The sequence below is a fragment of the Castor canadensis genome, chromosome 14 (genome assembly GCF_047511655.1).
Source record: "Castor canadensis chromosome 14, mCasCan1.hap1v2, whole genome shotgun sequence".
NCBI classification, from domain to species: Eukaryota; Metazoa; Chordata; class Mammalia; order Rodentia; family Castoridae; genus Castor; species Castor canadensis.
In genome coordinates this window covers 107,040,160-107,067,366 of record NC_133399.1, presented here as the reverse complement: position 1 = coordinate 107,067,366, position 27,207 = coordinate 107,040,160, and the positions used below count along the sequence as shown (strand labels likewise).

At 35.2% G+C, this 27,207-nt stretch overlaps 1 protein-coding gene and 1 non-coding gene across 15 annotated transcripts in view; both read right to left on the bottom strand.

Annotated features, from left to right (window-relative positions):
* Hmbox1 (homeobox containing 1) overlaps window positions 1-27,207 on the bottom strand; it is a 168,642-nt gene that overhangs the window by 133,711 nt on the left and 7,724 nt on the right. The gene's annotated exons all lie outside the window — the stretch shown is intronic.
* LOC141416968 (U1 spliceosomal RNA) lies at window positions 23,467-23,638 on the bottom strand. The gene has a single exon (XR_012441612.1). It is a non-coding gene; the product is annotated as a U1 spliceosomal RNA (small nuclear RNA).

The following is a 27,207-nucleotide window of genomic DNA, read 5'->3' as shown; positions in this document are numbered from 1 at the left end:
GATGACATCTACTTCTGATTTCCAGAGTCAACAAGAATCAAAGATTAGACTGAAGTACATACATCTACTGAAATATTTTTTAAATTCTTGACTCTCTTTAAGAGATAATTATAGCTTGTTTTGTGAAATAGGGAGTCTTTTCAAATTTACCAGTTGCTAAAAGGAGAAAGTATAAAGAATCAACCATTTATAATGATTAAATAAGAGTACCACTAGCACTTTATACATCCTTAATATCTGCTTTTTCAGTATTAGATTATATAAATTGTCCCCTTTAACTACATAGGAACTAAACAGGTTGTGCTAACACAAACCCCATACTTCACCCTACAGACCAGGACTGTGTACGAGTGCATGAAACTACACAAGTGATTTCCTAATTAGCTTCTATGGACATCTCCTGTAGCTTTCTTCACAGAAGAACTAGAAACAATCTAAACTTGAAACCCAAGTTCCAACCTTACCTGGAGAAAATGAGGCAAGATATTAATAGTCCTAAAGGACTCTTTAGGACTGAGATAATCACTTTTGTTGAAAACAGAATCTGGCAGTGGGAACGGTCCCTTTTTTGGTAGAAGGCAGTAGAAACATGTATGTTCATCAGTCATACTAATTCTTGAACCCATATTCTCACTTTTGCTTATGTAATTTCTCCCACTGGAAATGTTACATGCAGGATTTTTTACTTTTTTCAAAATCCTAATTCCAATTCTCTTAATTTTATCAATAGGTTTTCAGGAGCAAGTAATAAAAAGCATTATTCAGAATGGCTTAAAATACAAAGATGTTTAGCTTTGGAATAATTTAATTGAGAAGACAAATGATCTTATCAAAGAAACCAATCTTTTCTTCTTCATGCTCTGTTGTATTCATTGAGAAACTATGGCTTAGTGTTTCTAGGATACAGATAGGGTTATATATAGGTACACCAACCTACAACACAACAAAATCAGGACTCTGTGCCAGGAGGGAAAAAGAAGGAACCACTGATTAGGCAACCAACGTACTTTTTTACGAAGTCCAGTCTAAACACTAGTATTTCAAAGAGTCTTTCTGAGTACTCCAGCCTTCAGTAATATTACATGTATGGCTTATATAATTATCTAACTTTTTTTTGGCAGTATTGGGGTTTGAACTCAGGGCCTCACACTCGTTAGATAGGCACTCTACCCCTAGAGCCACTCAGCCAACCCTTATGTGGCATTTTTAGATATTCTTCTGACAGAAGATTATAAATTATTCTTACTAAAATCTATAATGGAGGAATACACCCAAAGAAGTTTATTTTTATATATGTGAAGACACCATTAGGGCAAATATTAAAGTAATACTATATACTTACATAAAAGAAGACTTTGTTTTTCCTTTGATGGGATGGGGGTTGAATTAGGGCTTCCACTTACAAAGCAGGCACTCTACTGCTTGAGTCACACCTCCACAGTCCATATTTGCTCTGGTTATTTTGGGGATGGGATCTTGCAACTATTTGCCCTGATTCTTCTTAAACTATGATTTTCTTGATCTTAGCCTCCCAAGGAACTATGATTACAGTTGTGAGCCACCACTGTCCAGCGAGTCTTCAAATTTGATCTATTATATAGATACGGGCAAATATTCAGCTACAAGAATGCTTGGAATGGGTGCTGATGGAGTGGCTCAAGTGGTAGAGCACCTGACCAGAAAGCATGAGGCTCTGAGTTCAAACTCCAGTGTCCCCATTCCCCTAAAAATTGACTGTCCTAAGAATGCTTAGAACAGTGAAATGCTAGAAACAACCGACAGGTCCAACAATAGGTTACAGTTAAATATATTATGACAGGCTTGCAGAATTCATTAAGATACACTCTTGGAGAAAAATTCTTCAAATCAATTTGCTGACAAGAAAACTGTTGAGTATATAATGCTGAAGAGTAATTTCTTGTTTCCTAAAGCATTTGAGCTAAGTAACAGAATAATTATGTCATATCTGGTGAAAAAGTCTTTCAAGCACTGCAGTATTTTAGAGTACTAATTTGTTTTGGAACATAGAAGGCACCTATAAATTAGAATCAGATAAAAAAGAGTCCATAGTTACCGTCAGGTAAATATCAGGGTGTAGAAGAGCTAGAGGGCTAGTATGGCTTCCTGGTTTGGTTCCTGACTGTTAGTTGCTACATTTCAGGTGCCTCTATTTCAATTGGTTGCCAACACAAATTCCAAGTGCTCTGAGATTATTGAAAGAGGATAAATGCATAATAAATAAAAGGCTTAAAATCAGGGTTATGGCTGCAGTTCAGAGGTAAAGAGCTTGCTTACCATGTTTAAGGCCCTAAATTCTATCCAAGGTACACACACGCGCACACACACACACACCCAAAACCAGATTAGTTTTAGGTCAGAGTACTTAGTTTATCTTAATTTTCTTCTCAATCTGCTGTTTTAAGTTCAGCCACAAAATTTGTTTTTGTCAGCTGTGCTTGCCATCTTAGTTTTCCCTATCTGGTGCTTACTTGTTTGTATCTTTCCTTCCTCTCCTGCCTCTGGTTTCTCTCCTTTTCACTGTATGTAGAAACCTGGATTACACACCAAATGTAGCTGGAATGTCTACCATACAACTAAAACCTTATGCTCTTCTTCAGTTCTTGTCCACTATGACCCAGCCATTGAAGAAAATACTTAGTGAAAGTTTATTACTTGAGAGCCATTAGGATTCATTCACTCTATTTTGTGTACCAAGTTTCTCATCTCTGAACCCAAACTAATTTCCTAAAGCAATTGGTAAAGTGCCCATTTAATATTAATTACACAAAGAACCCTTTATGCTACTTTTCACTAAGGAAAAGAAAAATTAGTATTTTAAACACATGCTATATTCAAAAATGTTCATTTCTAAAAAGTTGTTATAATTTCTGAAAATAAACATTTGGTAAGCATTCAACACAAGTGATGTTTCTTGAGTTTCATTTCAATCTGGTATACCAGGTACATAAAAGCACAAGCTTGATGGTCATTATTTTATGCTCTATTGGTGTCATGGCTCTTTTAAGTAATTAAAAGTACAGTTACAGAAGAATGTGACATTATCTTTATCCTAGCTAAAACTTAATGGACTAAGCAATATGGAACTATTTAAATAAACTGCAATATGTCCACATAATACAATATTTTACAAACACAGGAAAGAATGAGAAAGTTAGGTACTAATATGAAATACCCATTACATAGTCATCAAATAAGGGACAGAAAGCCATACATATAGTGCTACCTTTTCTAAAAGGGAAATGAAAATAAGAATATGTATTTGCATTTGTTCCTTGTAAGACAGAACTCAGTAGCAAGGAGACAAATAGACTTTCTGTTAGCCTCACTGTTACATCGCTCAGATTATTTTAGTCCTCAGCTTTACTGAGGTATAACTGACAAATGAAAATTATATATATGTATATACTATACATATAGCATATATATATACTATATTATACATACATACTTAGCTACTTAGCATATCTATCATTCACATAATTACCAAATTTTTTGTGTATGTGTGGTGAGACCACTTAAAATCTACTCTTAGCAAATTCAAATATACAACATAATAATTACAGTCTCCATACTATACACTAGGTTTCCAGAATTTACTCATAACTGGACAATTAAATATAAATTTAAACAATATATTTATTGTGCCTAGCATGCACAAGGCTGTAGGTCCAATCCCTAGCACTGAAAAATAAGGATAAAAAAGGAGAAAATTTAAACATGTCATAAAAAATTCTTTTATTTAAATTTATTAAAAATTTAACATAATTCCTGGCTGATATCTTCAAAATCAGGTGATGAACTAAATTGTCCTGTGGGTCATAGTTTATCAACCCCTACTCTAGCAGAAAGCTCAGTAACAGGAAAGATCATCTGTTCTGCTATTATTTAAATGTAATCCACTTCACTGAACTTCATGTTCTTCAACAATTTTTTTAAAGGAACATGATATAAAATTCAACTCAAAATGGATCAAATACCTAAACATAAGAGCTTAAACTATAAAAGTATTAGAGGAAAATCTTTATGACATCAGATTTGGTGAGGATTTCTGAGGTATGACACCAAAAGTACAATCAAAGAAACAATAAATAAACTGGACTTCAATGAAATTAAATACTTTTGGCATCAAAGTCTATTATATAACAAGAGTTTTTTTTTTTTTAAACCACAATGGGAAGATATATTTGCAAGTCATGTATCTTACAGAAAATGTGAAGAATTACTAAACTCAACAACAATAAAAATTTAAAACTGGGCAAAGGTCTTGAATAGGCATTTCTCCAAAGATGTATGGTGACAAGCAAGCACTTGAGTAAATCACAACAACTTTAGTCACAATACAAATAGAAACAATGAGCAACAACTTTACACTATGATGGTTGGAAGGTTTAAAAAAATAAAAAGTTGTTAGGAAGGATATAAGAAATGGGAATTCTTGTACACTGCTGAAGTGAATGTAAGATGGTGCAGCCATTGTGGAAACAAATATGCTGATTCCTCAGGAAGGTAAATACAGAATTGTTGTGACCCAGCATTCCCTTTTCTAGAATTGAACTGAAAACAGGAGTTCAAACAAGAACTTATACACAAATGTTTATAGCTACACTATTCATAGTAGACAAAAGGTGAAACAACTCAAAGTCCACCAATTTGGATGGATAAACAAAATTTAGCATATAATAGAGAATTATCATACCATAAAAAGGAATGAAATGCTGATTCGTGCTACAACATAGATGAACAACGAAAACAACATGCTATGTGAAACAAGCCAGACATGAAAGGCCATATGTGATTCAACTTACATGAAGTGCCCAGAATAGGTAAGTCCATAGAGAAAGAAGGTAAATTAGTAGGCACCAGGGACTGAAGGGAAAGAAGAATTGGTAGTTGTGCTTAATGGGTATAGGGTTTAAGTTCTGAACTAAAAAGTGGTGATGGTTGTACAATATTCTGAATGTATTAATGCCTCTAAAATGAACACATTAGTTTAAGTAGTCAATATCATATTATACTATGTATATTATGTGTATTTTTTAAAGGGGGAGACAACAAATACAAAAAGGGGTAATGCATGCCTACCTGCAGGCCAAAGTGAGATCAGGCACATAGTATCATCTAACACATTACAAATTATTATTATTCCGGGGAATAATTTTTATCCCAGAAAACCATGGTTACTACTATATAATACTCTGGATAATGAGAATTCATAGTAATAGCTTATATTGCTTATATACTGTTAGTCCTCTTCAAACAAAACTTTATGTATTTAAAATTTCTATTACAGACTAAGAATAGTTTTAAGAGAGCTGGATGATGGTGGCTCACACCTGTATTCCTATATACTTGGGATGCTCAGATCGGGAGGATTGCTATTTGAGGACAGCCTAAATCTGGGCAAATAACTCATATACATATGTACATAAATACATAAATACATATATATATGAGACATGGGTTTGAACTCAGGGTTTGGCACTTGCAAAGCAGGCACTCTACTGCTTGGGCCACACCTCCAGTCCATTTTGCTCTGGTTATTTTGGAAATGGCATTATTGTTTGCCAGGGCTGGCTTCAAACACTGATCCTCCAATCTCAGCCTCCCAAGTAGTTAAGATTACAGGCATGAGCCAGTGCTAGTCCATAACTTATTTTTACAAGATTTATATATGCCTTTTAAAATTAAATGTAAATCATGTTTTATTTAGTTCTGGTACATGTTCTATATTTCAAATGAGGATATTTACCTTGGGGTAATTTTGAATTATGATAAGATTAATGGATGAAATATCTCCAGCTGTCAAATTTAAAGTATCCCCAAACCACATCATTTCACTTGATTAACCGTATCTGCCAATGCTTCGTTGCACTATTAGTATTATTCATGCATATCTATTTTACTTACAGGTAGAGAAATAATTAAAATCTTTCCCAGGTCTTCATAGATTTCTTTTGTAGAACACTTTTCATTGTGTGACAAACTAAGAAAAAAGGGCATAATTCATTTGACATCAAATGATAACAAAAGGTCTAAGAAAATATATTTGATTTAAATATGATTTAAGTGTTTATGAAATGTTCATTTTAAAGGTTTTACTTTCTTTGCATCACAATGTCATTATAATGTCTTCAGAACCACTAAATTTCACTAGAATCTATAGTTAATCTAAGACTAAATTATTGTTTAACTGAAGACAGAAAGTAAAAGAAAGTAAATCTCCACTCCAGTTGGCAATTTCATTTACCCAGGGTTCTCCACCATTGTTATTTCATCTACTCATTATTTTAAAGAATGTTTGGTTTCTCAAATGATAGATGCTACCTTTTCTAACACTATTCTCTCAAAAATCAATGCAGATCAAGCACTTTTCCTTTTCTGTTTTTATACCACCTTAAGCATTACTGTGTTAATAATCACACTGGTTTCTTTATATTCCTATGGTCTTTCATCAGACAGTAAACCTTATAAGGTTAAGGAATTGTCTTTCATTCAGTGTTTTCTTCTAAAATCTGAGCAGTCTGTAGCAAAATAGGGCTCAATAACTGTCCATTAATATCTCTGAGTAAATACTTGGGTGTAAAGGTACCACTGATAAATGCATATATGCTTAAATAGAATCATTCAATAAGATAAAGTTCATAACATAATCTAGCCACATAATATCTTGTTTTAATAGCTACATCTTTATCATCATGGTAGCACAAACATTAATGGGACAAATCTGAAGAATAAACCTGTTCTTTTAAACATATTTCAAGTGAAAGGAAAGGATGTGCTTAAACCATCCTCTCTTTCTAAAACAAAAGGAACCCAAGTTAAAATATCACTGGAATCAAGGTCACTTGATATATGGAACAAAGTATCATTTTTTGTTAAAAACATAGCATCACTAAGTTACAGGGAACACAAAGTGTTTGGTACTTGACATATGTGTAAAAATACAAAATTATTTTCAGTCTATTTTGTATCAACATTATTTTTTCTTACTTAGGAAGAAAGTTCCTAATCATGCTATAAAAATAAGAGAAAGAAAAATGATTCAACAGAAAATAATTATGGCAGACATTGCTAACTGCTTGTTGAAAATCTTTTTTTCCTTTATTCCTTACTACCAAAACTGATTTTATTTGTGGTAGCAATGGAAGTCAGTAGTGGTGGCCAATGAAATGAAGGAAGAGCTTTGTAATATTGTTCTGGCCTATGAAATGGAGGAAGAGCTTTCAAGTAAGAATTGGAGGAAAAAGTCCAAATAAATGTAATTGTGACCAAAGCATAGGAAATAACTAGTTTCCAGTAAAAAGAGATTCTACCAGATTTACTCTAATTTTGAAAAGCAAAAATCATTTATGACAAAATATTTATTAGTCAACACAGTAATTGTGAGCACTAACAGGGTCTCAAGTATTTAACAGGTATTAACTATGTGCTTTACACCCACCAACCCTATGAAGCAGGTATCAGTTTTAACTTATTTAACTTATTAAATAAGGTATCAGCTTTAACTTATTAAAGAGAATACAACTTCTAAGTTGCAGAGCCAGCATTCAAACTCAGGTGACTTGACTCCAGAATCTATGCTATTAACTACTTTGCTCTATAGCTATATACCTTCCAAACATGCCAATATGTATATACAAATGTGTGAATATAAACAAACATATGTATCATGTATCAAAAAATGCTGAATTGAAAAACTCATAATAATGAAATTGATATACATTTAAACTTTAAGCAAATACTGCCTAGTGTTTTAATTTACAAGTAAATATGAAGAGATTGGCTAGTTTGGTAAGATCAGTTCTCATGATTCCACAAGCCTATCAAAATGCCTTGTTCATGGTAGGAACTCAATAGTAATTTAATAAATGAGTGAATAAAAACAAACTATTCTGAATTCGATGCAGAAAACTACAAGTTAGTAAAGGTATTTGGGGGCCATTAAGAACAAGTAACAAATATTGATTTATAAAACTTTATAAACTACCTTTCAAGAAAATGGTTTTTTATTGAAAGAAAATTAAAAAGGTGTGTGTTTGTATTTTTGACATTAAAAATTATAACTAGGTCATTGTGGTGTGGACATCGCACATATTTATATGCCTGTATCTCCTACCGAGATTAATCTTTCATAGTTAAAGGAAAGTTGGGTAAATCATGAACATTGAACAACCAATATTCTGTCACTTTCCCTTTCATTATTACTTTGGGCAAAAAAAAAATTATCTTCCTTGTTTCCTATTTTTTCCAATTCAGAATTGCTTATGTAAAGCAATGCCATTTTTATTTTTATTTTTTGAGACAGGGTCTCACTATATAGCCCAGGCAGTCTAAAACTTGTGATCTTCCTACCTCAGCCTCCCAAGTGCTGGGATTATACACATGCACCACTATACCCAGGAGGAAATGCTTTAAAACATTCTACAGCATTTTAATAATGTCTTCAGAAGAAGCCCCTGCTGTTTAAAACTGGATTATGACTTCAGTAGCCTTCACTGAATACAGGTGCACATGACTCTGATGGTGTGTCGTAAACATCATCAGCAGTCCTTTTTTTATTTGTTCATCATGTTCTAGAAAATGACTGCTTTTTAATGAGCCTGATTCTATTACTTTTAGGCAATTATGTTAAATGAAAAGTTGGAAGCATTTAAACTTGGTGTGCTGATGATAAAATGTTTATATACTCAAATGAAGCACAAACAACTCATCAGTTATGGTTTTTTGATAATGAAAGAGGGGATATCACTAGAGAACCTAAAGGGATTATTAAAGAAATTGAGTTTGGCACTGGAAGTGTGGCTCAAAAGGTAGAGTACCTGCTTTGCAAGCATAAAGCCTCGAGTTCAAACCCCAGTACCACCATCCCAACCCACCAAAAAAAGAAAGAAAAAATTGAGTTTGTGCTTTCAAAATATCCCAAAAAAGCAAACTTCAGGCCTGGAAAGTTTCACTGGTCAATTTGACCAAATATTAGATGAGGAAACAATGCCAATTCTTCACAATCCCTTCCAGAACATATAATGGAAGAAAACATTTCTCAAATCATTTTATAAAGTCAAAATTATAAAAGCCAGAAAATTTAAATTATATGACAAGAAGATTACATACTAATATCCCTGTTGAACATAGATGAAGAAACTCTGCAACAAAACAGTAGTCAACTGACTTTAGCAACATATGGAAAACATAATATATCGTGTAAGGTTTATTTAGTATTTCAAAATCAATGTAATTCACCATAATAACAGACAGAATAAGAATCATCTTAATAAATGCAGAAAAGCATTTGATAAAAGTTAACATCTTATTCATGACTCAAACTTGGAGCAAACTAGAAATAGAACAGAATTTCCTTTAACTGGTAACTGGCACCTACTAAATCCCTATAGTTAACATCATACGTAATAATGGAAGATGGAATCTTTTTCCCTGACACTATTAACAAGGCAAGTTTAACTGCTCTACCAACTACTAATCAACATCATTTCAAAAGTCTTAGCCAGTACAATAAGAAGAAATAAAATGCACAAAGATGGGAAAGGAAAAAGTAAAACTGCTATTGTTTGTAGATGATGATAATCATGTAGAAATTTCAAGTTTTCTATTAAAAAAATTCAAAACTATGAATTTAGGAAAGTCGCAAGATGCAAGGACAATAAAAAATGAACTTTATTTCTACATACTAAAAAGTACCATTTACAAGAGCACCAAAACCATGAAATACTCAGATATAAATCTAACAAAATAGATGCAGAATCTGTGTTCTGTCACTTTCCCTTTCATATTACTTTCGGCATAAAAAAGACTCATAAACCAATGGAACAGGACGAAGAAATAGGCCCATACAGTCACAGCACCTGATTCGCAACAAAGATGTCAAAAATATGTGTTGGAGAAAAAACAGCCTCTTTAACAAGTAATGCTGGGAAAACTGGATGTCCACATGCAGAAGACTGAAACTAGATCCCTATATTGCACTCTGTATAAAAATCAACTCAAAATGGATCAAAGACCCTAATGTCAGACCTAAAATTTAAAACCACTAGAGAAAAATATAGAAGAAACACTTCAGGACACAGGCACAAGCAATGACTTTCTCAATAGGAGTCTAATAGCCCAAAATATAATAGCAAAAAATTGACAAATATGATTGTATCAAAGAAAAGCTTCTACACAGCAAAAGAAACAATTACCAGCCTACAAAATTGGAGAAAAATCTTTACCAGCTATTCATCCAACCGGGAATTAAAATCCATAATATATTTTAAAAACTCAAAAAATTAAACACAAAAAAACAAATAATCCAATCAATAAATGGACAAATTGACTGAATAGATATTTTTCAAGAGAGTAGGTACAAAAGACTAATAAATACATGAAAAAATGCTCAACATCTTTAGCCATCAGGGATGCAAATCAAAACTACACTGAAATTCCATCTCACCCAGTCAGAAGGGCTCCCATATAATAAAAGATAACTACAAACCCATGTTTATATCAGCACTATTCACAATAGCCAAGTTATAGAATCAGGCTAGGGGCCTGTAAATGGTTAAGTGAATAATAATATTGTATACATACACAATGGAGTTCCATTTAGCTAGAAAAAAATCATGGTTTTTGCAGAAAAATGGATGGAACCGGAGATTATCATGTTAAGTCAAACAAGCCAGTCTGAGAAAAACAAGCATTAACTACTTTCTCTATTTGGAATCTAGTGAAGAAAAAAAAAAAAGACATAAAAGTACAAGGGGGACAATTAGGGAAGAGGAGGGGAACCAGGAATAGGGAGGGATGAGAGTACAATGGGAGAGTGAATATGATCCAAGTACATCATATGCATGTATGAAGATGACACAATAAAACCGATTATTTGCATAATTAATATGCACTAATAAAAAATGTTTAGGAACTTTAATGTCAATTTAACAAAATAGCATTATAGGTGCTAATTGTGATAATAAAATATTTGGACTTCTATCCTATATTTCTTTGGCTTTTTGTTCATTAAGTTTTACTAGTCATTTATTTTTATCGCATTTTATAAAAGAATCAGTTAATAAGATTTTTTTTTGTGTGTGTGTTGGGGATTTTTTTTATTGTTTTATTATTCATATGTGCATACAAGGCTTGGGTCATTTCTCCCCCCTGCCCCCACCCCCTCCCTTACCACCCACCACACCCCCTCCCTTTCCTCCCCACCCCTCAATACCCAGCAGAAACTATTTTGCCCTTATCTCTAATTTTGTTGAAGAGAGAGTATAAGCAATAATAGGAAGGAACAGGGGTTTTTGCTAGTTGAGATAAGGATAGCTATACAGGGAGTTGACTCACATTAATTTCCTGTGCGTGTGTGTTACCTTCCAGGTTAATTCTGTTTGATCTCACCTTTTCTCTAGTTCCTGGTCCCCTTCTCCTATTGGCCTCAGTTGCTTTTAAGGTATCTGCTTTAGTTTCTCTGTGTTGAGGGCAACAAATGCTAGCTAATTTTTTAGGTGTCTTACCTATCCTCACCCCTCCCTTGTGTGCTCTCGCTTTTATCGTGCGCTCAAAGTCCAATCCCCTTGTTGTGTTTGCCCTTGATCTAATGTCCGCATATGAGGGAGAACATACGATTTTTGGTCTTTTGGGCCAGGCTAACCTCACTCAGAATGATGTTCTCCAATTCCATCCTTTTACCAGCGAATGATAACATTTCGTTCTTCTTCATGCTGCATAAAATTCCATTGTGTATAGATACCACATTTTCTTAATCCACTCGTCAGTGCTGGGGCATCTTGGCTGTTTCCATAACTTGGCTATTGTGAATAGTGCCGCAATAAACATGGGTGTGCAGGTGCCTCTGAAGTAACCTGTGTCACAGTCTTTTGGGTGTATCCCCAAGAGTGGTATTGCTGGATCAAATGGCAGATCAATGTTTAGCTTTTTAAGTAGCCTCCAAATTTTTTTCCAGAGTGCTTGTACTAGTTTATATTCCCACCAACAGTGTATGAGGGTTCCTTTTTTCCCTGCATCCTCGCCAACACCTGTTGTTAGTGGTGTTGCTAATTATGGCTATTCTAACAGGGGTGAGGTGGAATCTTAGTGTGGTTTTAATTTGCATTTCCTTTATTGCTAGAGATGGTGAGCATTTTTTCATGTGTTTTCTGGTCATTTGAATTTCTTCTTTTGAGAAAGTTCTGTTTAGTTCACTTGCCCATTTCTTTATTGGTTCATTAGTTTTGGGAGAATTTAGTTTTTTAAGTTCCCTATATATTCTGGCTATCAGGCCTTTGTCTGATGTGTAGCTGGCAAATATCTTCTCCCACTCTGTGGGTGTTCTCTTCAGTTTAGAGACCATTTCTTTTGATGAACAGACGCTTCTTAGTTTTATGAGGTCCCATTTATCTATGCTTTTAGTTGCTGTGCCACTGTAGTTTCATTGAGAAAGTTCTTACCTATACCTACTAACTCCAGAGTATTTCCTACTCTTTCCTGTATCAACTTTAGAGTTTGGGGTCTGATATTAAGATCCTTGATCCAATTTGAGTTAATATTGGTATAGGGTGATATACACGGATCTAGTTTCAGTTTTTTGCAGACAGTTAATAAGATTTTTAAAGCAGTATGTTAGACCAGGCATGGTGGGCTTAAGTGGAAGGATCACTTGAGCTACCAGTTCAATACCAGCCTGGGCAATACAATAAAACCAAGTTTCAAAAACCAAGTGCAGTGGCTCATGCTTATTATAATCCTAGCTACTTGATTCCAGATAAGCCAAGGTAAAGTTGGTGAAACTCCACCTCAACCAATAAAAAGCTGAGCATGGTAGCATATTCCAATCTTCCCAGCTACACAAGAAGCATAAATAGGAGCAGTGCAGACCAGTCTAAGCATAAAAGCAAATAACTAAAGCAGCCACACACCTGTAGCTCACACCTGCAATCCTAGCTACCCACGAGGCAGAGATCAGGAGGATCACGGTTTAAAGACAACCCAGGCATATAGTTCGCAAAAAGTTCACAAGACCCCCATCTAGAAAATACCCAATACAAAAAAGGGTTAGCAGGGTGGCTCAAGTGGTAGAGTGACTGCCTAGCAAACATGAGGTACTGAATTCAAATCCCCAGTACTGTAGGAAAAAAGAAAAGAAGGAAGGGAGGGAGGGAAGGAAGGAGGGAGCGAGGGAGGAAGGAAGGAAGGCAGGCAAGCAAAAAGGGTTGTTGGTATGACTCAAGTGGTAGAGCACCTGCCTAGCAAGTGTGAGATCCTGGTACCCTAGTACCACCAAAAAATAAATAAAAATTTAAAAGATAAATACCAGAAAACAAAAGGGAAGTATTATCACAGATAGTTTTTTTTCTTTTCTATTTTTCCTTTGGTGGTGCTGGTTTGAACTCAGGGCCACACACTTGCTAGCTTGCTAAGCAGGCACTCTACCAAATGAGCCACTCCACCAGTCTTTTTTGAATTGGATATTTTCCAGACAGAGTCTCACAAACTACTTTCCCAGGCTAGCTTTGAATCATGATCCTCCTGATCTCTTGCCTCCTGAGTAGCTAGGATTAAAGGCATGAGACACTGGCACCTGGCACAAAGCATCATTCTACAGGGCTAGTCTATCATCCTACAATTAGCCCTCAAATAAACAGGTAGTTCAAATATCATACCGAAGTAGTTTTTTTAAATCATACTTTCAAATACCCAACTATTCTGGTGCTGTCTTTAACAACACTAAATTTTAAGGCTTTCTGTATAACCTAGATTTTAGTAGATGGGCTTCTATTTTTACAAACAGATTTTTAAGTTTATAATTAAAAGATCAAAGTCAAGCTATTTATAATTAATGTCACTTTTCTTTCTTTTCCCTTAACTGAATAAAGTATATTTGAATTTGAAGAAAAACCCAGACTTTTAAATCTAATAAATTATGATTCATGATTCTCAGAAATATCCTTTAATTCAAAACAAGACAACCTGATCATATTTTCATTTAAAAATAATGGTACAAACCAAACAACATGATCTTACTTTCATTTAGAAATTAATACAAAGCATACATAAAAACCAGTAAAAAGCACGTATTTAATAAGTTATAGCACATGATGTCTCAAATGTACGTCGATTAATTAAATCAGGTAATAAAAACCAAGCATGCACATTTTACTCAAGAGATCTCTCAGAGAAGTGCTTCATAATTCAATGGTCACCAAATGGTTGGAAGACTCAGGATTTAAGTAGAAGAGAAGTTGCCTAAGATCCCAGAAAAATATTGAGCAGCCTGTAGGCTAAAATACATAGTTTTGTATAGAGGCACACAAATTACTGACTGCAAATACCATTTTTATACTACATAGATGAGTTCAGATAATGTATACTACATAAAAAGTAACAAAAACAAGAAAAAATGAATTACTGTTAAACATTAAAAGCTATCTATAAAAAGGAAGCTATTAAAATTCCCCAAATGCCAATCCCAAATTTGCAGATTCGAGCACAATGTTGTCTTTGAAGACATCAGAAACAGAGCAAAAGCAAGAGATAAGTGACCTGAGTTCTGCCCTGGCAGCAAGACAAGAACATCTTTCTTCCTTCCCTTCCTTATTGGACAAAGTGAAAAACTGAATTATTTCTTTTTCCTCCCTTTCTAGAACTCTACAGTACAGATAATTGATTTAAGCATCAACAATGCAAAACACCACCACCATATACATGCAATAAACTGTCTTAAGATGTTACTGTGTTTCTCCTAAATTGAACTCTACATATATGGGTCTTTGGAAAATAACATTTCATTTTGGTCTTTGAAAGAAATTAATTTTCCTCAAAAATCCATCTATCAGTTTTCCAAATAATTTAGACAACATTTTATATGTATTTTACTTACAATTTACCATCTTAATCAGTTTGAAGTTATCAATCTGACAACTCATTCAAAACCACCATTGTCACAAAAAGCTTTTTTCTAAGAATCACTACGTATGCCATTAATATGCTTGAGAGGAAATGGGGGAAAAATGTTCAATACATACTTAGTATCTTACAAATGCAATGCAAGACAACCACATAAACATAAATAAGATACTCTTTATTCAGTGAATTCTGTATTATTATTCTGTTTTAGTATAAGGCTGAAGGAAAGGAATGATCAGTTTTTAAAATCCATTAACTAAAAGCTAACTCAGTAATACACTGTAGGTAATCTCTTATCTTTCTAAGTAACACTATGGTTTCTCTAGCTGGAGAAATCACCATCAGCAGCAGAAAGTGCAGGAAAGGGGAGCTAACATTATCCCCAAACAACTACAGTAATTAACAACTTTAACAAGCCTAATGGCTTAATCCTTAGCTCTGAAATTAACCATTTCTTCAGGTCAGATTTCCCAGTGGGTGTTGCTTACTGGATAATTCATTAGCATATCTATAAAATGGACCTCACTGATCAATCTCTGATAAATTCTAAGTAACACTATTTTTATTAGGTAATGAGTCAGCCTGCATAAATTCATGTAGCAAAAATTATGCGTATATTATGAAAACACATATAATCAAAACTGAAAATGTGCTAGTAATACAAAGATTGGAAATGTATTATCAAGTTTTTTAAGCAGCAAAGAAGAGTTTCTGAGTATTATTTTAAAGAAGGTTTAGAAATGTTTTTGGACAGGCATGATGATACACATCTATAATTCTTCAGAAAGCGATGGTAGGAGGATTGGGAGTTGCAAGCCAGCAGCCTAAGTTACATAGTAAGACAGTCTCAAAAACAAAAAACACTGTTAGGGACTAGTGATGTAGCTCAGAGGTAAAGTATGTGCTTAGCATGTATAAGGCTCTGGGTTCAATCCCTAGTATGATTATTTAAAAAAAAAAAAAAGTAAGCACAAACAGAACACTAGGCAGGGCGGGGGCAGGAGTCTGAGGCTGGACATGCAGGAAGTTCAAGGCCGGTCTCAAAAACAAAAACAAAAGCAACATCTTGGTAAGAGGCAGAGAAGACAGGCCAATGTCAACATGAAGGTAATCCAGAAACCAGAACATACTGTAGAAGTAAGCCTGCTTAAAACATACTCATTAAATAAAAGCCTAGCTGGCAGAAGCCTCTGAAGGTCACAAAAAACACAATTAAATACATTTCATGAGTGGAGTATGTGCTTATCGTGCAAGAGGCCCTGGGTTCAATCCCTAGCATCACTCTATCAGTCAACCAATAGATAAATGAATAAATAAATAAATGTTAAAAATAAAACTCATGAAAGGGACAAGAACCAGAAAATAATAACTTCTACACAGGTAAAGCTTTCCGATTATCTCAAATAATCAAAGATTCTCTAAAATTCTGATCGCCAAGAAAAATCACTGTTCTCTTTCAAAGTGCACAATTGGCATGGTTGCTGTCCTTTCTCCTCTGCCACATACTCATGATACTTACCAAATGAGGCAAGACAAACTTCAATTGTAATCCAAATTTATCTTATGGTTGCAGGGGGTTTTTTGTTTGTTTTTGCTTTTCTCTGTGCGCAGTTTTTGGCTTGTTTATTTTAATGAAATAGTTATCATTGAACTTACTTTGAGAAAAATTTTTTTCAACACCAACAAACAAAAATCCTTCAGTTCTTTATTGCTCATATAGAAGCTTGTGGCCAACCTCAACTTAACCAACCTTTAAAAATCAAGCTACATGTACTAGATTACCCTTCTAAAACAAAATGACAAAGCATGCTAATTAGGCTGCCTTCTCATTCACTCAAATGTATCACAACCAAGAGTAGTTGGTTTCTTCTCTCATCATATACCAGTTTTCTTGCAACTGTGGAATTTAATTACACATTATCTAAACTACCAAAATAGAAGTGGGAAGACTTGTTTCTATAAAAAGTATGATACAGAAAATGGGCTAACAGTTTTGGTACAGATAAAGATGGCTTACTTAAAAAAAGATAAGCACTATTAAGTTGGCTATGGGTGAGACTACTATAAAGGACTTAGGAAAATAACATATAAGGTATGACTTATAGAATATAAATGTCTTTAAGATTTCCCTTCATTTTAAAGAAACCAAAACTTGAAATCATAAATGATACAGTATGGTATGCTTTATGCATGAAAATCTAATGTAGAGTGCCAACACATGAATTCACACAGCATTGATCCTAGCATCAAGTTTCTGGACCCCAAAATTATTGACAGTTTCTATGACAGAATTCATTGTTGGATGGGGAAATACTGGCATGAGTTGAAAGATGTTTAACAGCATATATGACTTCTCTACTACCAAACAGATGACAACAGCACCCCTACACTAGTAGTGACAAAAAAAAAAAAAAAAATGTCTGCAACACTGCAACATTGGTGAATGTCCTCGGAGGGTAAAATTACTGAGAGCCACAGCCTTATATCAGCTGATGTGAATATCTACATACTTTTATGAAAGCAAAATGTTTAATCCTTTTTCAATGGTTTTTACTATACTAACTTTGTTATTATTAACTGATTATTACTAGTTCCAATGAAGTCATTTAAGCTGGCTTTTCTACACTTAACAGACAAAACACAATCCTTCAACAGGTCAAGTGCCAAGTAAGAAAGCTTTCCTATACATACTATGATTCTTATCTGTCCTCTATTTTGTTCTGAGATCAAAGAGAACACAGATTGGCTTGAGACAAAACAAGGAGGTGGGGAAAGATGGTGGATAAAGGCCATTATTTTGATTCTGTGAATGAGAAAAGTCAAGTTAACACAGGAGATGGAAAGGGAGAAAGATCACTGGAAATCATAAAAGAGGTAGCGAGACAACAGAAAACCACAGGGAAACCAAGACAACAGAAAAAAGCAGCAAACAGTTCCAAGTCCATCACTGCCTTCCCAGGATGGGGAGGGGATGCTGAAGATGCAATCAGAAGAGAGGTGAAATGTCTGAGAGCTGCATCTGAGAACTGCATCCTGGAATGTTTTTGCTGGCAGTCATGAATGAAGACCCAAGTCTGGACCCTGTGAGCCACAAAACTTCCAAAGCCTCCTCCTCTTAAAAGAGAGGTAATCTGCTGGATGGAGTCTGCAAGCATTGAGACCAGCAAGTAGAATGAATAGGCCCCTGAGTTCTCACCTGGTATAGAACACAGTGCTCTGTATGCTCCCCCTCCCCCCTGCCCCACCACTTTCTGACACATTCATTGGTCACCCCAAAGCTTGGACAAGGTTGCCCCAGGGCCACAAACCACAGGACATGTGGAACAAATGGGAGCCTGCCCGGTCCACAAGCTGTAAAGCTCCCTGTAGCTAACAGCAGCTCCCAGTACACAAAAAAGATAAGCGCCCACAGTGAAAGCATCCCAGAAGAGGACAAACAATTCTACAAGAAACTACAGCTAGGTTACCTTGATCTGAGCAATTCTGGGGATAAGGCCTGGGGCCATGAACACATGGGCTACTAAGCTATACCTCCCAGTACACTAATGAGAAACCATACCTCAACCCAGCCACTACACTGTCTTTTCTAAACATTAAGACTATTTAAACTGAAAAGGCTAGAAGTGATTCAAATTTTCAACCAAATCCTTAGTCTCAGATGTGTAAATTCCAATGTAGGAACACAAGTAACATGGAAAAACAAGGCAACACGTCTCCTTCAAAAGGCAACAATTCCACAATAAAGCATTTACCTGATAGTGAAGCAGATGAAATTTCAAACAATAAACTCAAAAGAACAATGATAAGAATGACCAACAAAATTACACAGGACATGTATAAGCAGCTGAATGAATTCAAAGAGGATACAAATAAACAGCTGAATGAAATAAGGAAAATAATGCAGAATATGAAGGAAGAATCAAATAAAGATATAGAAATTCTGAAAAAAAAACCAAATTAAAATCATGGGAAAGAAAAGTTTAATAATCCAAATAACAAACTCAATTGAAAGTTTTACTAATAGAATGGAACTAGCTAAGGATAGAATATCAAGGATAGAAGATAAAGTAAAGGAATTACCCAATCAGGCAAAGATAAAGAAGAAAATATGAATGGCACATTCAAGACCTCTGGGACACCATCAAAAGACCAAACTTAACAAGTGATGGGTATAGAAGAAGAAGAAGAGACACAAGTTAAAGGCATATAAAACATACTCAACAAAATAATAACAGAAAGTTCCCCAAGCTTGAGAAAGGGTGGAGGGTGGCAATCTAGGTTTAGAAGGCTTTCCAAAGACAAACAGGCAGGATCAGAAAAGAAAAACTCCTAGACATATTAGTAGTAAAAACACTAAATATACAGAAATAAGAAAATACTGAAAGCTGAAAAAGAGAAGCAACAAGTCACATATAAAAACAACTAATCAGAATGATAGCAGGTTTTTCAACAGAAGCTCAAAAAGCAAGAAGGGCATGGAAAGATACATCCCAAGCCCAGAAAGAAAATAGCTGTCTACCTAGATTAATGTACCAAGGAAAGCTATCCTTTATAATTGAAGGAGAAATAAAAACTTTCCACACTAAACAAAGAAATTCATAACCACTAAACCAGCACTGCATAAAATACTTAAAGGAATCATACACACAGAAGAGGAAGATAAATGCAACAAGGAAAATACAAAACTAAATTCCACTTAGATGAGATTAGCAAATGAAGATTAGGAAAGAAGCAAACATCACAAAAACAACAAAATAACAGGAAATATTACAAACCTTTGAAATATCAACACTGAATTTTAATGGTCTCAATTATCCAATCACAGGACATAAAATGGCAGATTGGATTAAAAAGCAAGGCCCAAACATTTATTGACTACAAGAAATAAATCTCACTGACAAGGACAACATTGGCTTTGGGTGAAAGGATGTAAAAAAATTTTCCAGGCAAATGAACCCCAAAAGCAGACAGGAGTATCTATTCTCATATGATAAAATAGACTTCAAACTAAAATTAGAAGAGACAAAGAGGATCACTTCATATTAATAAAGGGTGCAATTCATCAAGAAGAGATTAACTATTGTTAAGACATGCACAAAATGTTGACACACTCAATTTCATGAAACAAAAACTACTGGCCTTATGAGCACAAACAGACCCAATACAGTAACAGTAGGAGAGATAGCAATACTCACTTTCACCAACAGATATGATATGCAGAAAAAAATTCAACAAGGAAACATCAGAATCAACTGACACTATAGACCAAATGGACTTAACAGATATCTATAGAATATTTCATCCAGCAACTGTACAAAACACATTCTTCTCAGCAGCCTGTGGAATTTTCTCCAAAAATAGATATTTTAGGACATAAAGCAAGCCTTAACAAGTCAAAGAAAATAGAAATAATCTTCTTTATTCTATCAGACAACAATGGAATACAATTAGAAATCAACAACAAAGGAAACTACAGAGAATATTCAAACACATGCAGACCAAAAAAATACATCGATAAACAACCAGTGGGTCATCAAAGAAATAAGGAGAGAAATCACAACATATTACTTACCAGAACCTCTGGAATACAGCAAAGTCAGTGCTAAGAGGAAAGTTTATAGCTATGAACACATACATCAAAAAAATAGAGATCTCAAATAAATGGTGTAATAATACACCTCAAACTCATAGAAAACAAGCATAAGCCAAACCCAAAATAAGCAGGTGAAAAGAAATAATAAAGATTAGGGCAGTCAGCAATGAAATGGAAACTAAAAAATATACAAAATTCAATGAAACAAAAAGTTGATTCTTTGAAAAGATAAATGAGATTGATAAATCCTTAGCCAAACTGACTAAAAGAAGGGAAAACTTACTATTCTCCGTGCAGAAGAGTGAAACTACATCCCTATCTCCCACCTTATATAAAAACAAATTCAAAATGAATCAAAGATTTTAATGTAACACCTGAAACTTTGAAAATAGTACACTAGACTATTATAGGCATATGCAATTCTTTTCTGAATACAACTCCCAACTGGCCAGGCAGTAAGAGCAAGAATTGACAAATGGGATTGCATCCGGTTAACAAGCACATCAAAGGAAACAATTACCAGAATCAAGAGGCAACCCACAGAATGGGAGAAAATCATCACTAGCTATCTAACAGGTGAAGGATTAATATTCAGACATACAAAGAGGTAAAAAAAATTAAACAGCAAAAGAACAAACAATTCAATTAATAAATGAGCAAATGAAGTGAACAGGCAGTTCTCAGAAGAATTCCAAATGGCCAAAAAATGAAGAAATGTCCAACATCTTTATCCATAAAGGACATGCAAATCAAAACTATAGAGAGATTCCATCTCACCCCAGTCAGAATGGCAACCATAAAAACCAACAAAAAATACTGTTGAGGACACAGAGAAAACAGAACCTTCATAAGCGCTTGGTAGGAATATGAACTTGTGCAATGACTAGTATTGAGGTTCATCCAAACACTACAAATAGGCTTACCTTACGACCCTGCTATATCACTCTTGTGCATATCAACATATAAGAGAGATTTCTGCAGATCCACGTTTATTGCAACACTGTACACAATAGCCAACCTATAGAATCAGCCTAGGTGCCCACCAACTGATAAATGCATAAAGAACATGTGGTACATGTGCACCACGGAGTAGTATTCAGCCACAAAGAAAAAATTATGTCATCTGCAGGAAAATGAGTACAACTGGAGTTCTTCAAATTGAATAAGCCAAGCTCAAAAAGCCAAATACCCCATGTTTTCACTCATATGTGGAATCTAGACCTAAAATGATGATGATAATAGTAATAATGGAATGTGAGTGTAAAATGGGAACTGTCTAGAGGGGGATCAGTGGGAGGGGATTTGGGAAGGGGAAAGGGTACTTGGGAGTGATGAGGATCAAAGTTGTTACATACACACAAGCATATATATATATATATATATATATATATATATTCATATATAACAGTACCACATATATATGTATACATACATATATAGATATGATAGCATAATGAAACCCACCAAAATATTATTCTAAAATGCAGGACAGTGGAGGTCAAGGAACTATAATGGGAGATGAACTTGTTCAAATTACAATGAACACATCTATGGAATTATTCCAATGAAATCCCTTGTACTATTAATGCATGATAATAAAATAGTAAAAAAAAAAAAAACCACAAGAAAAGGAAAACAAAACAAAAGCACAGGACTTCTGAACAGATCAGTGCAAGGAGAGAAGCAAGAAGGAAGAAAGGACAAAAAGGAGCTAAAAAAACAATTTCCAGATGATTGGAAGAGTATCATCTTGAGTACTTGAGTCTCATTCACAGCAATGTTTACTGTGAATGAGACTCCAATTCACACCAATTAAAAGAGTTCATACATATAAATGACAGAAAGTTTCAATGTCCATCAGTAGGTAGATGGTTAAAGGAAATGATGGTTCATTCATTAATGATGCCCCCCCCCAAAAAAAGCTGATTTGTCATTTTATATATCATTAAACTAAAAATAAAAACAGAAAAACTAAAAAAAAAAAGCCACCACAAACCCTGTCTTTCTTTTAAATAATGTGGCATGGAGCACTTTGGTTTCCACCCTTATTGCTCGTGGTTTGGTCTGGTTATGAATCAATGTCCATAAAAGTCATCCAGGCCAGAGTCCCCCAGGTACTGTGAGCTCAGAGCATCTAAGAAGACTGGATCAGGTTGGGGCAGTAATTCATTCTGGAAGCCTGGGGCAGCCACTGGATTCTGAGGTCTCCAGCTCCCTGAGGATAGAGCCCATGGTGGTGGACAGGGAGAAACCCTCCTCACCCAGGAAGAGAGGCTCTGGGGACATTATACCGCTATCAAGTAGGCATATGTATAGGAAAGTCCAGCAACCCTGAAGCCACAACACATACTGGGGGGTGGATGGGAGAGAGACAAAGAGAGAGAGACAGACAGAAGAGTCTGCCTTAAGAAAACTCAGCTGTACCAGCCCTCAGATTCGAGTTCTTCTACTACCTGACAGACTCATGAATGAGCTAGCCCAGATGACTGCAGCCCAGCACTTTCAGACTATCAATGCATGACAGATTTCAAGTGATAAACACCTAACTGGGCCTCCTCACCCTCCAGATCCCTGAGAGAAAATAATAAAGTGATTATTTTTGTTTTTTAAGCCACTATATATTGGGGTGGTTTGTTATGAGCAATGCCTCAGAACAACTGGCATGCTGGGAAAGAGGAATAGAAAACTACACATGTATTTTTATATACTTTCTTAGATTCTTTTCAATGAAATAATTTTATAATTATAATTAAGTACCGAGATCTCCCACTATTCTGCTAAAAGGGATAAGAGAAGATAGCAAACCTAAAATTTCTACCTTACTGTTATTTAACTATCCCAACCATTCCTAACCATTGTTACTGGTACCAACATTCTATAGCCAAAAATATTTTTCAGGATATTGGACCCAATAATCTATCTAGTACTGAAAATACTAGAACAGAAAATTTTTTTTTTAGAGGAGAACACGAATGCAGGCCCCCACTACCACAAATTATGCAGTTGAGTTTTCCACATTTGGGGAAATCACAGGGGTCAGCATATCTGGGATGCATCCGGGGAACATAAAAATGTGTTCTCGGAAAATCACCTTTGTGACCATGGTATCTCCCCTGCCTAGCTCAGAGAAAATTTTTAAGCAATAACCCATGTACAACATTGAGAGCTATGCCTCATAGGTGAGCTTCCTATCTGAGCCTATTAAAACAAAATTTTGAGCTTTCTAAAGACTAGGCCTACATTTTACATAATAATGTATTCAATACTGGTTAGATGATTAAGAATTAACCAATGAACTATAAAAACAAATGTGGGAGGGGAAAGAACACAGAGGGTTGGAGTCAATAGGAGATTCAAGAACCTAACACTTCAATTAGGAATCCAACTCATACACATAAAATGAAAATAAAATTATTTAAAAGGTGACACACCTTACAAGCCAATACGAAAAGATACAGTAGTGACTGAGTATGTAAGTACAGTTTATAGTTGGAGTAAATGACTGGCACAACCACATCAAGGTTCTTTGGAAAATGTCTGCTCATACAGAATGATTTAAATAAGGTTTTAACTGATAAGATAGGGATATACAAAAATATTAAGTGGGTAATGTAGCAAATACCAATGGAACAAAAGGGAAAGGTAGTTTATTTGATTGTAATATAGAAAACATCTTTAGGAATAGGAAAGTACGATGCTAAACTGGAGGAAAGAAAATGTTAGAGACGCTTTAGAAATCCTAGGGATTAAAAACTGTCATAGAGCACAAATTTGAACTAAGATACAGTAGATTCTTACATGACTTAATTAAAATTATTTTAGGAGTGCTGTGCACCATGGGATAGAATAGGGAAGAAGCAAGAAGGCCAGTTTCACTGCTGCAATCATCACCAGAAGTAATGAGGGTAGAAACTACATAAAAGGGAAGCGAATGATCTAGGAGATGTGATGGTGAAAGAATCAGCACACCACTGACAATTATATGGGAGGACAAGAGAAGGAAATATGAAAAGGAAAGTACTAACAGGTGATTTAAAGGTTTTAAATCTGGGAACAAGACCAAAGATAATTTTAGCAAGACAGGAAAAGAATGATGAAATGAAGACATGTGTAGAAAGAATTTTAACTATAAGGAAATAGGTATTTACATCAAATGCAACTAAGACCTCCCTAAGGAAAAAAAGAGAAGAAAATACACAAAGAAAAAATGAGATAGATGGGAGTTACTTGCAACACACTACAATTCTAAGGACTGAGGAGGGGAACTACCTCAGAAACAGAAACACAGGGCAACTAATAACGCTAACAGGGTAGATTTTATTTTAATCTGTCCCAAGCACTATTCTAAGCACCCTGAAAATGTTGCCTCATGAATCACAAGAATCCTATTATATGGACGCTACTATCTATCACCAGCTTACAAATGGAGAAGATTAAGACTTGTACATTTACACCACGTTACAGAGTAAGTAACAGTGATCAGATATGCACCACAACAATCTGGCTCCAAAGTTCATGTTTAGCTCAATGTTCTAGTTCAGAAGAATGGTAAGAGACCTTTAAAAAGGGGGATGGGTGGGTGAGGAATTGTTTTGTAAGGGCAAAGGTTATATCTAAAAATTTTATACACACACATATGGTTTAAGAAAACACACATATGCTACAACCATGAAGGAATAAGTGTCTGGGTATAACACTGTTAACTAATAACATCTATAAAAATAACTATGTTTACCAAAACATATCCTATGTCACAATTTAGGGACTTAAGTGATTACAAAGGATGGATAGAAAGTATTTAATACAAGGCAAGAACATATTAGAGAGGAAACACTCCAAATTACAAGCAGGTTTTTGACACTATCACAGATGTAAGCACATAACTGTAGTAGGTTCTCAGCAGGTATTATGTTGTCTGTGCATTTTCCAAGTGTTCGGGACATTATATCAATCAGAAATATCATTGTGCTTGTGAAGGATGCACATTCCTATACCCATCTCAGATTTTAGGAGTCTAAGAGTAAAGCTTGGGAAAATAAAGATTTAATACTTTTTCAGAGAATTCTTCTGCATTAAGGTTAAGATCTACTACCTTCCTTTGCTGCAGCCTCAGTGCTTAGAATACTTGACTCCCAATGCTTTTAGCTCAGCTGTCTTCATAACCTGACTCAGTTCCTCAAGGTTCTTTAGTTGCCTATATTTGACCTTGTGCTTATGTGTGAAAATCTCAGCCCCAGTTTTGGTAATAATCAAGAACTGGCTTTGGAGTTTGAAATCCCTATTAACTCCAATATTTACACAGAGGAAAAAAGTTCCATTTCCTTTCCCTGACAGTGCTTCTGTTTAACAGTGCTTCTGTTAAATTTAGCATAAGGTGTTGATGGAACACTGACTGACCCAGTATGTCAAATTTTATGTTACTGGATCTATGTAAAACAAGATGTTTACTACGAACTCACTGTCTGAGCCCCAACAGTTGAAGGCACAAATGTACTGTCTTTGTCTTGATCTACCACGAAAGCTTATCAAGGATAAAGACATTTTATAAGAGAACAGATGTCATTACAGAGAGGGTGAATATGACAATATGTTCTAGTCGCTAGAATAGTTAAGAAATGAGTTCTTCTAAGATCTAATGCCCACAATGGTAGGACAAGATTGTCTACTTGATATAAGGCAGAATGGAAAAAAGAGCTGCTTTATTCTATAGTCCTACTTTGTCATCTTTCTGGCTTGCCTGAGGTGACTATATAAAAAACATTGGCTAGAGTCATGGCTCAAGTGGTAGAGCACCTGCCCAGCAAGTGCAAAGCCCTGAGGTCTACGCCAGAACTGATGCCCCCCCCAGCCAAAAAAAAAAAAAAAAACCCACCGAATTACAGCAAATTGACTCTTGAAGAAAGGATTCAATACAACTCATCCTTGTACCCCAGAGTACATGTACTGCCAGACTTGGCATATGTAATCGCCCATTCAACTTACGAGAGAGCCCTCCACATACAAAGCATCCAAAAGTATTAGCCTTAGAGGAGGTGACTCCCCCCTTTGTACCACTCCCCCACCCAAGGTCATAAAATAGGAAAAGACATCTAACTCATGGTAATAATGCATTCCATTATTCTCTTGCAGTCTGAACTAAAAGAAATGAAGCACACCCTCTCCACTAAGAGGTAAGCTTCAGTTTAAAGAACATTTTAAGTCAGGTGTCATAGTGTACACCTGTAATCCTAGCACTCGGGAGGCTGAGGCAGGAAGGAACACAGGTTAGATGGCTGCATCAGAAAGAAACAAAAGGGGCAGGCGGGAGAAGCAGGAGGTGGACAACAGTTCCAACAGCACCATGGTAAACCAAACCCCCTACAAGTCAAAGTTACGCAGAAGCAGAAACTGCGAGAAATTAAGCAAGACAAACAGAATGGAAGGGAAAAGTGAGAAAGAAATACATGAAACCGACATGGAAAAAGAAGCCAAGACAAGACACCAGATATCCCTAGAACAGATGCAGAGAGATGAACTTTTCAGTTCTTTCCTTCACAGAAGACCTAGTTGTTCATTAACCCAAAACAGTAGGGAATCCTTTCAACAGCTTCTCCTTAAGCCAAATAATCCCTAATTAAAACTATTTTTTTAGAATATACACCAAGACAAATAAAAAGCTGAAAACAAATTAAATCTATGTAGAGAAAAAAAATGTTCTA